Source organism: Vicugna pacos, chromosome 8 (assembly GCF_048564905.1).
Source record: "Vicugna pacos chromosome 8, VicPac4, whole genome shotgun sequence".
NCBI lineage: Eukaryota > Metazoa > Chordata > Mammalia > Artiodactyla > Camelidae > Vicugna > Vicugna pacos.
In genome coordinates, this window is record NC_132994.1 from 47,756,507 (window position 1) to 47,770,111 (window position 13,605).

The window sequence follows — 13,605 nt, forward strand, 5'->3', positions numbered from 1 at the left end:
CTATAAAATTATATGTATAAATAAAATTGATTTTCAGTCAGAGCAATTTTATTGTTGCCTAAATATTAATGACCCTCCCCCTTAGCATTCATAGGCATCTTCTAGTTACTTTGATGTCCTACTAAAGAACTGATGGATGGCCATATAGCTTTTTCCTGGAAGTTGCTGGCAACATTTTAAATGATGAATAATGTGAGATTCTTATTACTTTTATTCTACTTGATGTAAAAACACACTTTCAGTCTTACCTTTTTCCTCCAGAAATATCACTAAATGTAGTATTTGTTGAGGAGGCAAAACCCAGAAAATATTATATTGTATTTATAAACTAAAATAGCCAGAAAACAATGTGTGAAAAAGCAGGCATATACCCTCCTGCCCAAAGAAAAAAATTATAAGGACATTTGCTAAAAGTTCATTTATCCCCAATTTCTCCCCATAACTCTTGAAAATGTAATGGAAAGTAAATATCTTCGTACCTGAACAGTGGATCACAGAATCATATATTATCAGAGCACTGGCTGAAAACAACTAACAGTGTGATACGACAAATGAGACAATGCACAGGAGCCAAACAGGGTTAACTAGAAGATCACTCCCTAACATGCATGTATAAGCACAAGACAAAACTGCTTGTTAACGACAGCACTGGAAGTACATGTGCTGTCAAAAGTGGGTGTTGATAAGAGACATAATCTAAAGCACGCCATCAACTATCAGACTGAGATCGATGTGTGTTAGAAATGGTGTGTCCTTCCATTCTTGCTTGATAGGACGTTTGCCTGCACTTGGTTCATTATGAGATAATATCTAATCATCTCCCTTGAAAATTAGGGAAGGTGAGACTCAGAAAAAACTCAGTTTGCATTTATTCCTAGTCTTTTTTTTTTTTAAGATTTGAATATTATGAAGCAGAATCTGCAAAAAGCTGGGAATCCTTTGTGGATTGCATCTCTCATTCCTACAATCTTGATGCAAAATCTTGTAAAGGATCTATCACAGTGGACACCTATTACTGGAGATTAAGACCCCTTCATAGTGACTTTGCTAACTTACTGGACACTGTTGCCTGATTTAAATTTTCTCCACAAAGCACCTAATTCTATGGGTTCTACAGATTTTTTGATACATTTTACACTGCATGGCATGGATAGGTAAATAATTACAAGTTCAATCACAGATAAAAGTCTTTACAAGACATGATCCAAAAAAAGAAGTGTGACTTCTAAAAATTTCGTCCAGCGTTTTTGCAACAACAATTACTGGACATCTTTGTCTCTTACACAGTTGGCCTGTGCTCTCCACATGGTCTTCAGGAAACAGATCCTTTGTAACATGTCCTTTGACCTGGAGACAGTATGAAGCCTCTCTGTTCCTGGGTCTCATTACTTTTGCTTTCTTTATTGTTCATGAACAGAAAAAACAAAAAACAAAAAACAAAACATTAAACACAAAAACCTGCCTGACTAATGGAAGGAATAATTAAAACTGCCTTACCAGAATTTTGCCTATCCAGTTCTGTAGATTTCAAGCATAGCCAAAAAATCTTTCCCCAAATCCTAGTGTTCTGCTCCAGCCCTTCCCCAACTCCTAGGTTATACAGCAAAAGAAGCAGCAATCTATAATTGAAAATATGACACTTACTCTTTTAGACTAGCTCCAGAATAAATGTGCCTGGTTGAAACAAGTCATACTGTAATTCAATCATTTGTAGTCCTTACAGTAAAAATATCTAAATTAATTTGGACATGCGAGGAAGCAGGTTATTTATGCATTTTAAATTATATTGAGAATAACTTTTCAGATATTATAACTAAATTCTAGATTTAGAAAGTATAAACTCTCTCTTTTCTTTTAGGATGTAAAGAAAAGAGATTGAGTGGAGAGTTAGAAGTATTTTTTAAAAACTTGAATGGTACAAATTTTTGCCTTTTATAAGTTGCAATTTTACTGACAGTTATATCATTGAATTACATATGATATTTAAAAAGCATTAGTGAAGAAAAGGGAGAAGCAAACTTTTGAGAAAAATGCCTGCTTAGATTTATAAACTAGATCACTAGCAACATCTAGTGGTCATTCCTATGATCAACCCCTCTCTTCATTTCCATTGCTGCTTAGAAGTCAGTCACATGCCGAAAGGTATTTTGAATGAGGTAAAGAGAAAATAAAGTAAATGCAGTAAACAATATAAACTGAAATCTAAGCATCAGTGTTAATGTATTTATAATATAACAATAAAAAACACATACTGTTATTCACAACTGTTTGGCTTATGAGCAATAGCATTTAATACATTGAGCATTAAGCAGTGTTCAGCTGCTTTATTTCTTGTAAGAAGGGATGTGACCTTGCTAGACGCAGGAGACAGGACTTAATTTTACCAACTTTAACCCCAAGAATTAAATTAATATTTAAAAACTCCTTTTATAGATAGCTCTCTATTATTTTAACTGATAGAATTGGTGTGGATTTGGAACCATTATTTATTTTACTCAACTGTTTGAAATCAGGCCATAAGAACAACAGGTTTTAATCCTTGAACACATGCCACCTGGCAGTGACAGCTCTCATGCATGTAAAGAAATAATAGCTAATAATTACTTGGGACAAAGGAAAGTTTGTCTGGGTTATTTTTTTCTTTTTTCTCATGGCCAGTCTACAAATAAATAATCAAGAGTTAAATACAGATTAAAAACTGTCAGAAAATATATGATTCCTAGTAACATAATTCAAATGCTCTAAAAGAGTATTTCAAATGTTGATAATCTAATATATGGTACTAATACCAATAACATAAATAGGATTACAATCTAAAAACAGAGAGAAGAAACGGAGGAAAGAGATTCATATGTATTTGTGCACATTTCAAGTGCCGGACACTGGGTGGTGCTTCACATGTATCTGTCATCACACTTCATCTCCATGACAATCCTGGAAACAGATGTCATTTGCTCCCTGCCTCCACTCTATTCTATAAATAAAGAAGTGGAGTCCCACTTCTGTGACCAGGTGACTAGTAAGTGACAAAGCTAGATTTTTTTTTCTTTTTTTTTTACAAAGCTAGATTTGAATTCAGGTCAGTCTGACTCCAAAATCAATGCTCTCAGTGCTTATCAAATCATCATGTGCATATACTAAATTTATGCCTTAGGCAAAAAGTTTTACATACAGTATTGATTTTTTTTTTCTCGCTGTTTTGCAAACCTTGGGGGAGAAAAATGGCTCCAGGATCAAATGCTGTCTTGAAAGATACACCACTGGTCAAGTCTTACTTTTATTCATTCATGAGTGAACAAAGTCTTTCATTTCACACTTTTATTCAACTATTATGTTAGGCACGTATGAGACTAGAAACAACTTAAAATAAAAATCTATGTTAAAAGCGGCAAAGCAAATTAAATTTATACATCATTAGAGATTCCTTCATTTAAAATCCATGTATTACATACCTACAGTGTATCATTGCAAATATAAAGACCAAGGAACTCAGTGAATATATTTGCAATAGGCATTCACAGCACTGAAGATGCGTTGCTATTGCACTCTATGTACTAGAGGCATAGAGGAGAGGTGGCAACGATGGCGTCTGCTTGAATCAGTCTTGCAGAATTCACAGAGGAGATGTCTGGACTCTGCAGTTCACTAGCTTGATTGAGGTGGGTGGAAAGATCATGCCAGTTAGACAAAGGAGTCTGTGTAAAGGCAAGAAAGAGGTACAGAGAAGTAGATGGATTTAAGACACATTTAGAAAGTAATAACACATCAAGGGTAATGACTCCCCATGGCCTTAGGATAATGGGAAATATGCATCATCACTAGGATGCAGGAGAGTCTGGTGTGAAGAGAAGCTGCTGACTCTTGCACATTAACTGCTCGAACCTAAATACTCTCTATCCCTGACACCATTTCCAGTCACTAAGTATTCATGTCCTATTTTGGTAACACTTACTATTTAATACAGTTGTAACATTTTCTCTTAGTTATTTTTAAAACTATAATATATTTATTGCCAAAAAGTCAAACTGTCCTCACTCCTTGCTTTACATGATAGCAAAGGACCATAAAAATGGACTATGCGAGCTGAAATTGTGCAGTGACCTGATAGTCAATGGGAACTAGTAAAATTGTCCCATAGGCTTCAAGAATTTTATCTGAACATTAAAAGAGCTTTCTGTAATTTATAAATGTGCAAGCAAATAAAAAAGAATAGTAAAACTAAGATTCACCCAGTACACTGTAATTTGAAACGTTGGCAACATTGAGAATTAAAGGGTCATATTTCTTTGTAACACACATGAAAAATAGTATGAACAGTCCCCGTCTTCTTCTCATGGTGTATCTTACAATACTGAGCAAGCGTACCTTGGTGAGTCGTCACACTCTCTTCTAAATTTGGATCAGCATCCAACATTGTATCCTTTCAACATTGTCAACAGGGTTCCTGTAAGATGAAACTTTGCGCTGTTGCCACCTCCTCTGAGACCTCTGCGTCCTTTTTATCACACCCACTTTCCTCATTTATACCTTTACCAAGTTTCTCTGTCTGCACACTTCCAGTCTCTCGAATGGCCACAGAGTCAACATGCTCAGCAGCTGTTCTTCCACTGCACCATTGATGTCCGATTCAAATTTCACTGCCAGGGTTATCATATTTCACTTCTTTGCTACACTTTCACTTTGGTTGGTCTCTTTATACCCCCTTTCAATTATCCAATGCTGTAAAATGTCAGGTGAGCCTCTCACTGGGAGACACAACTACATCTTCTGTTGTTCTTATGTGAACTGAGTAACAGATGAACAGTGAGTAACCAATCACCAATACACTTTAAAACGAGTGATGTGATTAGTCACTGATCAATATGTACATGTGTTATTTACACAGGGATTTGTGGACAGAAGAGCTGGAGGCTATGCTTTGCGCTCTGTACACCTACTTAATTTACTGTGAAACTGAAATTTGAACTGTATTGCTGGGGGGTGGGTGTTATTTGGTGTTTTTTAACTAAAGCACAGAAACTGAAAATATGCATGTTGGAACTGTGCAAGGCAAGAACTCCCTGTACAGGCACACGCACAAACATAAATACACACATTGGACGTACCACACCAAGGATGTGGAACAACTGGAGAACTCATACACTGCTGATTAAAATGAAAAATAGGACAACTACAGGAAACATTTTGTAGTTTCTTAAAAAGTCAAACATATACCTACTATATGACCACAATATTTCACTCCTAGATATTTACCTAAGGAAAACTGAAGCATCTCTCCACAGAAAAATCAGTACAGAATTGTTCATAGTAGCTTTATGTGTAATAGCCAAAATGTGGAAACAATCTAAATGTCCCTCAGCAGACGAATGGATAAACAACTTGGGGTCTATCCATGCAAAGGAACACCACTCAGCCAAATGGAGGATTAACAGTGTTCATATGCAGTATAGCATGTATGGCACTCAAAATAATTACACTAAGTACAAGAAGACAGACAAAGCTATATACTCCATGATGCCACTTACTAAAAAGTCTAGAAAATGCAAACTAAATTTACAGTGATAGAAAGAAGATGGAAAGTAGTCACACGAAGGGCAGGGAGGAGGGACAAAGAGAAGTAAGATGACCATCATGTTGTTCATTATGTCAATTGAGGTGATGGTTTTATGGATACAAATATATGTCCAATACATCAAGAAATATACATAAGATACTATTATCTGGGGACTTCAGAGAGGAGCTACAGCAGAGGATATGGGGGAGGGGTCTGTCCTGGGAAGGCCCCACAGGGTCCTGCTCAGTTCAAGGAGCACGTGAGAGAAAAGCATCATCTAATCTAATCATTCTTTTTTTCTTATTGCTGTTGCCATGTTGCAACTGGGTGTTTGTGGTTCGGGCTGCTGTTAATGGTGAGGTATTCTTGCAAATAAAATCAGAATTAACAAGTTTACATGGATAGTTTACACAAATTGATGCATAGTGTTTCCCAAAATAGCAAGTGTCAGAAGCAAAAGAACCCTGAGTCTGGTGACTTTGATCCGTAACTCTGTGAAGTACTGTTAACTGGCTCAGAGGTTGGAATGTCACAGATTCCTAGTAACCTTGCCTGGCATCTCCATCTCTGATGACGGATTTGCTCTAAGCTGTAGCTCTTTGTAACTATTGTAACAGAACAAATGCAAAGAGAGAACAGGAATGCTGTTGTTAAATACTCTGACTTGAAATCAGAAACTGATCTAAAATTGAATACAGCCTAAGCATACCAACCTCAAAACTAGAATCAAGCAGACAAAATATTGTCATTGTTAAATGGAAATGAGTCTGTGGGAAACCACATGTACACTAATACCCAATCTTAACAATTCAGCCAACATCAAAGCAACATGTGCTAAGTCTGGAATATTTGTCTCAGAACAAAGACCAAGGTTATGGTTTAGGACAATTACTGCTTCAAATGTTACAAAACTTCATTTTAAGAAAAATAATTCTTAAATAATCATTGTTATTTAACATTTAATTTTTAATGATTTTTACTTGACATTTATTTTGTTAACGTTCCCTTCTTTAAATGTTTTCTAATATCAAGTACCTACTTCAGGTAAACAACATTTTTACCTGTTATCCCAATATACTAGCTCTTAAGGAAAAAAAAAGATTTTTTTGATCATATTTTATTTTTTAACTGAAAACCTCTGAAACTAAAGTTCTGTCACACAAAATGATTCACTGTTTATTATTATGGGCACTCATTATTACTTTAAAATACATAAATAGATGATTATTTTTAAATGTAGGAAAATCTTATGATTTGGAGAATTCTCCAGATTCCCTACAAATTTTCTATTCGAAAAGCCCCAGGATTAATATCTATAGGGAATTTTGAAAATCTTGTTAGCAGTTTTATTTATTTCCCACTCTAACAATTCCTGATTTACACATTTATTTAAAATCTACCTTTATTTCTAATTTCCATAGCTTGAGATATCAGCCCTGGATTTAGATTTGACCTGCCAAACCAACTTGTCCAGAATTTTGCAAATTCATGTCCAAAATTTCTCCTCTCCACAACTTTGTTGTGAGAATGGGAAGTAGCAGTATATTGATCACATCATTCTATACACAAACCAAAATGAAATCATGAACTCAAACACAAACCACAAGGACAAAAGTTACCAGAAGTAACATGAAACAAAACACATGGTCTAATTCCTACTCTCATAAGGGAAACCTATTTGTAACAAATTCTAAGGTGAATTTGTCAGACTTTTAGTATCTAAATGAGAACTATATGTGGATACCTTTTATCATTTAACACTTTTAATATATAAAACAGTAATCCAGATGAGGTTATTATCAGACAATTATTTTCATGTAATGAGAGGAGAGAAATGATATAGCCCTTCTCCAATAGCATACTGTTAGTCTTATTGAGCATATGAGCACTTATAAACATTTTTACTACCATTTCACTACTAATCTCTAACTTAGAATTAAGAACTCTTCATGTATCTTTGCATGCATTGGAAGTAAGCTTGAGATTTCTTCAGAATGCACAAAAGAAAAAAAAATAATTAAAAATAACTATATGTCAGGGCTATGTCTAAAAGAGTGTAAGTACTACATGCATTAAGTACTTTGATAACACTGATTAAAATGTTTAGCTTTTACTTCTGAGTATTGCAAAAGATAAGAATTTGACATGCAATGTAGAAAGCATTTATTGTTAACAAAAGGATGTAGAGGCACTTTAAGGAATATGCTGGAGAAAATGTATTTCTTGTACTTTGTTAGTATGTGGGATAAATACGAGAAAATATTAAAGAGACATAGGAAAACAATCCCATTTACAATTACAACAAAAAGAATACAATACCTAGGAGTAAATTTAACCAAGGAGAAGAAAGATCTGTACACTGAAAACTGCACGATGTTGATGAAAGAAATCGAAGAATACACAAATAAATGGAAAGGTATTACCTGCTTATGAATTGGAAGTATTAATATTGTTAAAATATCCATATTACCAGAAGCAATCTACAGATTCAATATAATCCCTACCAAAATTGGAATAGCAATTTTCACAGAAATATAACAATCCTAAAATTTCTAGGGAACCACGAAAGATCCCAAATAGCCAAAGCAATCTTGAAAAAGAAGAAAGCTAAAGACATCACGTGCCCTGACTTCAAATTATACTATAAAGATAGTAAACAAACCAGTATGGTAGTGACATAAAAACAGACACATAGATCAGTGGAACAGAACAGAGAGCCCCCAAAAAAGCCCACTCATATGTGGTTGATTAATTTACAACAAAGGAGGCAAGAATATACAATGGAGAAAGGACAATCTTTTCAACAAATGGTGCTGGGAAAACTAGACAGCCACATACAAAAGAATAAAATTAGACTACTGTCTTACACCATGCACAAAAATTCAGTCAAAATAGATTAAATACTTGATGTAAAACCTGAAATCATAAAATTCCAGAAGAAAACATAGGCAGTAACCTCATTGACTTTTGTCTTGGCAATGTTTCTTTGAGTCTGACTCCAAAGACAAGGGCAACAAAAGCAAAAATAAAGTAGGACTATGTTAAACTAAAAATCTTCTGCACAGTGTAGGAAAATATCAACAAAGTATAAAGGCAGCCAACTGAATGGGAGAAGATATTTGCAAATCATATATCCAATAGGGGGTTAATATCCAAAATACAGGAAGAACTCATGCAACTCAGTAACAAAAATAGACCAATCTGATTTAAAAATGGGCAGAGGATCTGAATAGACATTTTTTCCAAAGAAGACATGTAGATGGTCAAACAGACATATGAAAAGATGCTCAACATCATGAATCATCAGGGAAACAAGAAATATGAGATATCCCTTCACACTCGTTTAGAAAGGTTATTATCAGAAGACAAGAAATAATGGTGTTGGCAAGGTTGCAGAGAAAAGGGAACTGTTGGGCACTGGTGATGGGAATGTAAATTGGTGAGGCCCCTGTGGAAAGCAGTACGGATGTTCCTGAACAAGTTAAAATAGAAATACCATATCACCCAGCAATTCCACTTCTGGGTATTCATCTGAAGAAAATGAAATCAGTAATTAGAAAAGATATATACACCTGTATGTTCACTGCAGCATTATTAACAATAGCCAAGATATGGAAGCAATCTAACTGTCCACAGATGGATGACAGGATAAAGAAGATGTAGTATACAATACATATTCAGTGGAAAGTTATTCAGTCATAAAGAATGAGGTCTTGACTGTACTTCAATAAAAAAAGAAGAAGAAGAAAGAAAGAAATATAATAAGCCATTTGGGGTTGGGGGAAGAGAATGAGGTCTTGTCACTAAGGATCATATGGATAGGACTTTGAGGGTATTACTCTAAGTGAAATAAGCCAGACAGAGAAAGACAAATACTACGTGATTTCACTTATACATGGAACCTAGAGAACAAAACAAAAGAACAAACAAAAGAAAACTAATAAACATAGAGAACAGATTGATGGTTGCCAGAGGGAGGAAGGTTGGGGGTGGGGGTAGGTAAATGGGTGAACAGGATCAAGAGGTACAAAGTGCCAGTTATAAAACAAACAAGTCACTGGGATATAATCTACAGCTTGGTGACTAGTCAGTAACATTGTATTGTATATTTGGAAGTTGCTAAGAGAATAAACCTTAAAAGTGCTCAGGAGAAGGAAAAAGATTGTTGAACTTTGTATGGTGACAGATGATAACTAGACTTATTGTGGTCATCATTTCTCAGTGAATACATGTAGCAAATTGTTATGCTGTATACCTGAAACTAATACAATGTTATGTTATTTATACCTCAGTTTTTCAACAAAGAAAATATGAGATTATCTGAATGGAAAAGTGCATCCCAACAGGAAAGTAGAGCTAAAGTATATGTATAATAACGTTACACAAGATAATATTCAGACAGGGGATTATAATGTGTGTTTTGAATATCTACCTCCTCTATTGGCCAAGTCAAATAGCAATATTTTCCTTATGTCATTTTTCTTTTATTTTTTATGAATTATTTCATATATATAAACATGTATCTGTATAAAACACACAATCACATACTCACCAACAAGCATGAAAAATAGAACACTGGCAATACACTTGAAGCCCCTCAGCTTCCCGTTCCAGTTTCTCCTCAACCTTTACACCCGGGGCAAGTATTGTGCTGAAATTTGTGCTTGTCATTCCTTTGCTTTATCATCACATACATGCAGTGAAGTGCACAACTCTTGCATGGAAAGTTCAATGTTTTTATATCTATGTGTTACCTCATGTAACCACAGCGCAGATTAAGACGTGGAGCGTTGCCAGCACACCAGGGAGCTGTATTGCACCCTCTCCTGGTCATTACCAACCCATGTGCAAACAACGTACTTCCTTCTATTAACACAAAATAGTGTTGCCAGTTCTTAAAATTAAGATAAAGGGAATCATGTAGCATATACCATTTTGTGTCTGAATTCTATCATTCAACATTATCATTTTGAAATACACTCGCATTGCTGCATGTATCACTGTACTCGTGTTGCTGTATTGTTTTCCATGATTTAGTTATCTATTCGATGGCTCATGGGCATGGATTATTTCCAGTTTGAAGCTACTATGATCAAGACTGCTACAAACATCTTTGTACATGTCTTATTGGTTGGCGAATGCACTCAGTTTTGTTTCACTTTCACTTAAGAGTAGAAATAGAGTAGGTATTTGTTTCGCTTTGGTAGATACTGTAGTTTCTTCCAAAGTACATGTACCAGTTTAAACTCCCACCAGCAATATGTGTGAGTTCTGATTGCTCCACACTTTGTTCAAAAATTGTTCTTGTTATTTTTTTTTCTTAATTTTAGCCATCTGGTGGATTTGTAATGGTGTATGTCATTGTGGCTCTAATTTGCATTTGCCTAAAGACTGCTGTGATTTTGAGCTCATTTACATATGCTCATTATCCACTTGGATATCCTTGTTTATGAAGTGCCTTTCTTAAAATTAGGTTGTCTGCATTTTACTTAATGACTGAAGGAGCATTTATATATTCTGGATACAGTCCTTTTGTTGAGTGTGTATATGGCAAATATCTTCTCCCATTCTGTAAATTCTCTTTTAACACACTATTCCTTCTTGATTCTCACATCTTTATTTCTGGACTTATTTTCTTTCTTAGAGTACATTCTTTATGTAGTCTTGCACTGAGAATTCAGTTGGTTATAAATCCTCTCTGTTTCTGTTTATCTGTAAAAGTCTTTTATTCCTATATTTAAATGTTATTTTGATTCATAGCCCTTGAGAGTATTTCCCTCAGCACCCTAGCTTCCAACTTCTGTTTTGGACTTGGAAAAGTTTACTGTTTGCTCAGTTGATGTCCCAGCCTTATCTCTGTATCTATCTTCTCTAATTTCACTATTATGTGATATATTGGGAAATTAAATTTTTATCCTTCTTGAGATACTCAGTATTTTCTAAATCTGAGAATCAGTATCATTGATTAATTCTAGAAAGTCTCAGATATCAACTCTGAATTTTGCCTTGCCTCAGCCCTACACAGCCTCCCAATTTCTCCTGCTCTAACTCTAAATAAGTATCATGCCTTCTTAAACTTATCTCAATGTCTTTTTACATCTCTTTTACACTTTATATTGTCTTGTCTTTTTTTTGCTATATTCTGGGTGATGACTTAAGATGTACTATCCCCACAACTTTCTCTTCTGTTGTGCCTAACCAGTTTATTATTATTATTATTTTCTAACATTTTTACATTTCTTCTGTACTCTTACTAGGACAAGACCATTAGAATAAGTTTCAGTTTCAGATTGTCAATCAAAACTACAAGCCACAATAGGCTTACCCAGTACTATTTCCTTAGCTTTAGTAAAGGGTAAAAAACAGATAGGAAGCACTATGCAGAGCAAGAGAATTCCGGAAGCTTCAGACACCCAGATGTAGCATCTCATATGCCAAATCACTGCACTATTATCAAGAAATGATAGGAAAATGTTAAGAGTGTGAGTCACACCAGCACAGGGAAGCTACAGGGAGCAAGGCCCCTCAGCTTGGTCTCACCTAAAGGCCATTCTTTAGTATTGCTTCAGTACATTAATGACAGAATAGATATTATAAACAATTATGACAGTCATGGACATTGTGCTTAGATTTGCTTTTCATAAATCATACAGCCCTTCTTGGAGTAGGTCAAATAATAAAGTCTTCCAGGCCCAGCCCATCTCACAGTGGGTACACGGTTCCACTGACCCTCCTAGCAGTCATTTCCTCATTTCCTGAGTTATAATCAAAACAGACACACATAGTGGCTCTGGGGACCATAGTGATGTCTCTTGGTCTGTGGAGAAGAGCTCTTATCGTGGAAAAGGCTGAATTGAATCCCTTAAAACTACCTTCACTCAATCCTGGCCAATATAATGATTATAACAATACTGCATCCCAGTGTACTGACAGAAATCAACACCACTCTTAAAGATTTCAAGATGATCTACGTCAGATAGAATCAATTCTTAGAAAAATAAAATAAAATGGGAAGGAGACAGGAAGAACCAGGTGAGGCTGAGGTTGTAGCTTGAGATAGTGTGGTCAGGGCAGGCATTGGAATGAAACCTGAGGGGAGTGAGGGAGTGACCGGTGTGGCTATCTGAGCAAAATTCATTTCCTGGTGGGGAGAAAGCAAAGGCTGGGGCCTGGAGGCAAGACTGTCCTGTCCTGTCTGATGAACGGTGAGCAGGCCAGCACGACTTGAGCAGTGAGTGAGAGGACAAGAGGTAAAAAGAAAAAAAAAAAAAAGTAACAGGAACAGATAATGCAGGCCTTCGCAGATCATTTTAGGAATTTTGGCTTTTACTCTGAGTGAGGTAGGAAGTAACTGTGGTGTGAAATAATATGTATTTTAATGAGATCGTTCTGGCTACTGTGTTAAGAGTAGGTTGATCGGTAGCAAGCGCCAGAATGGGGAGAATGGTTCCAGGGTTACAGCAGAAATCCAAGAAGAGATGATTGAACTTGGGCCACACTGGCAGCAGTAGAAGCAGTAAAAAGTGGTAAAATTGTGGGAGTATTTTGATGGTAATATCAAAAGAATATTTTCATTCCTAGATTCAGTTTTCAGTATTCCAGTCCATCAGGATATGTTTGGATCTTAATTCTGACTCTTCTTTCCCACAAATTTTACATATCCTCTTCCCTTAGAAGTAACTTGAGTCTTAAGCCTTTAGATAAACAGCCAGAAGGCTCATTAATGTTGACTTTGATCTCAAAACAAACACTTTTTATATTAAATTCTTGGTTATAAGAGCCAAATACATCTCCAAGAACACTTTCCTTTCTCCACTTCTCGCTCCCTTTCCATTTCTTTTCCCAGAAATGTTAGATTGATTCAGCCAGGAAGAGGGCAGCATGAACAATTGGTCGTCTTGGCATCTGTTACGGAGTCCAATCATATTGGGAAATTTGGTCGCTGTGCTCAGTACTGTAGGTCCCTGGTTACAGGGAGCAGGGTGAGGGGTGAATATCTCTCCCCTGGCTTCTTTAACACAGGGAGCCTCTTCCTTAATAGTAAAGAATTG

At 35.7% G+C, this 13,605-nt stretch overlaps 1 protein-coding gene across 3 annotated transcripts in view; it reads left to right on the plus strand.

Annotated features, from left to right (window-relative positions):
* C8H6orf58 (chromosome 8 C6orf58 homolog) overlaps positions 1 to 13,605 on the plus strand; it is a 108,828-nt gene that overhangs the window by 32,160 nt on the left and 63,063 nt on the right. The window lies entirely within an intron of this gene.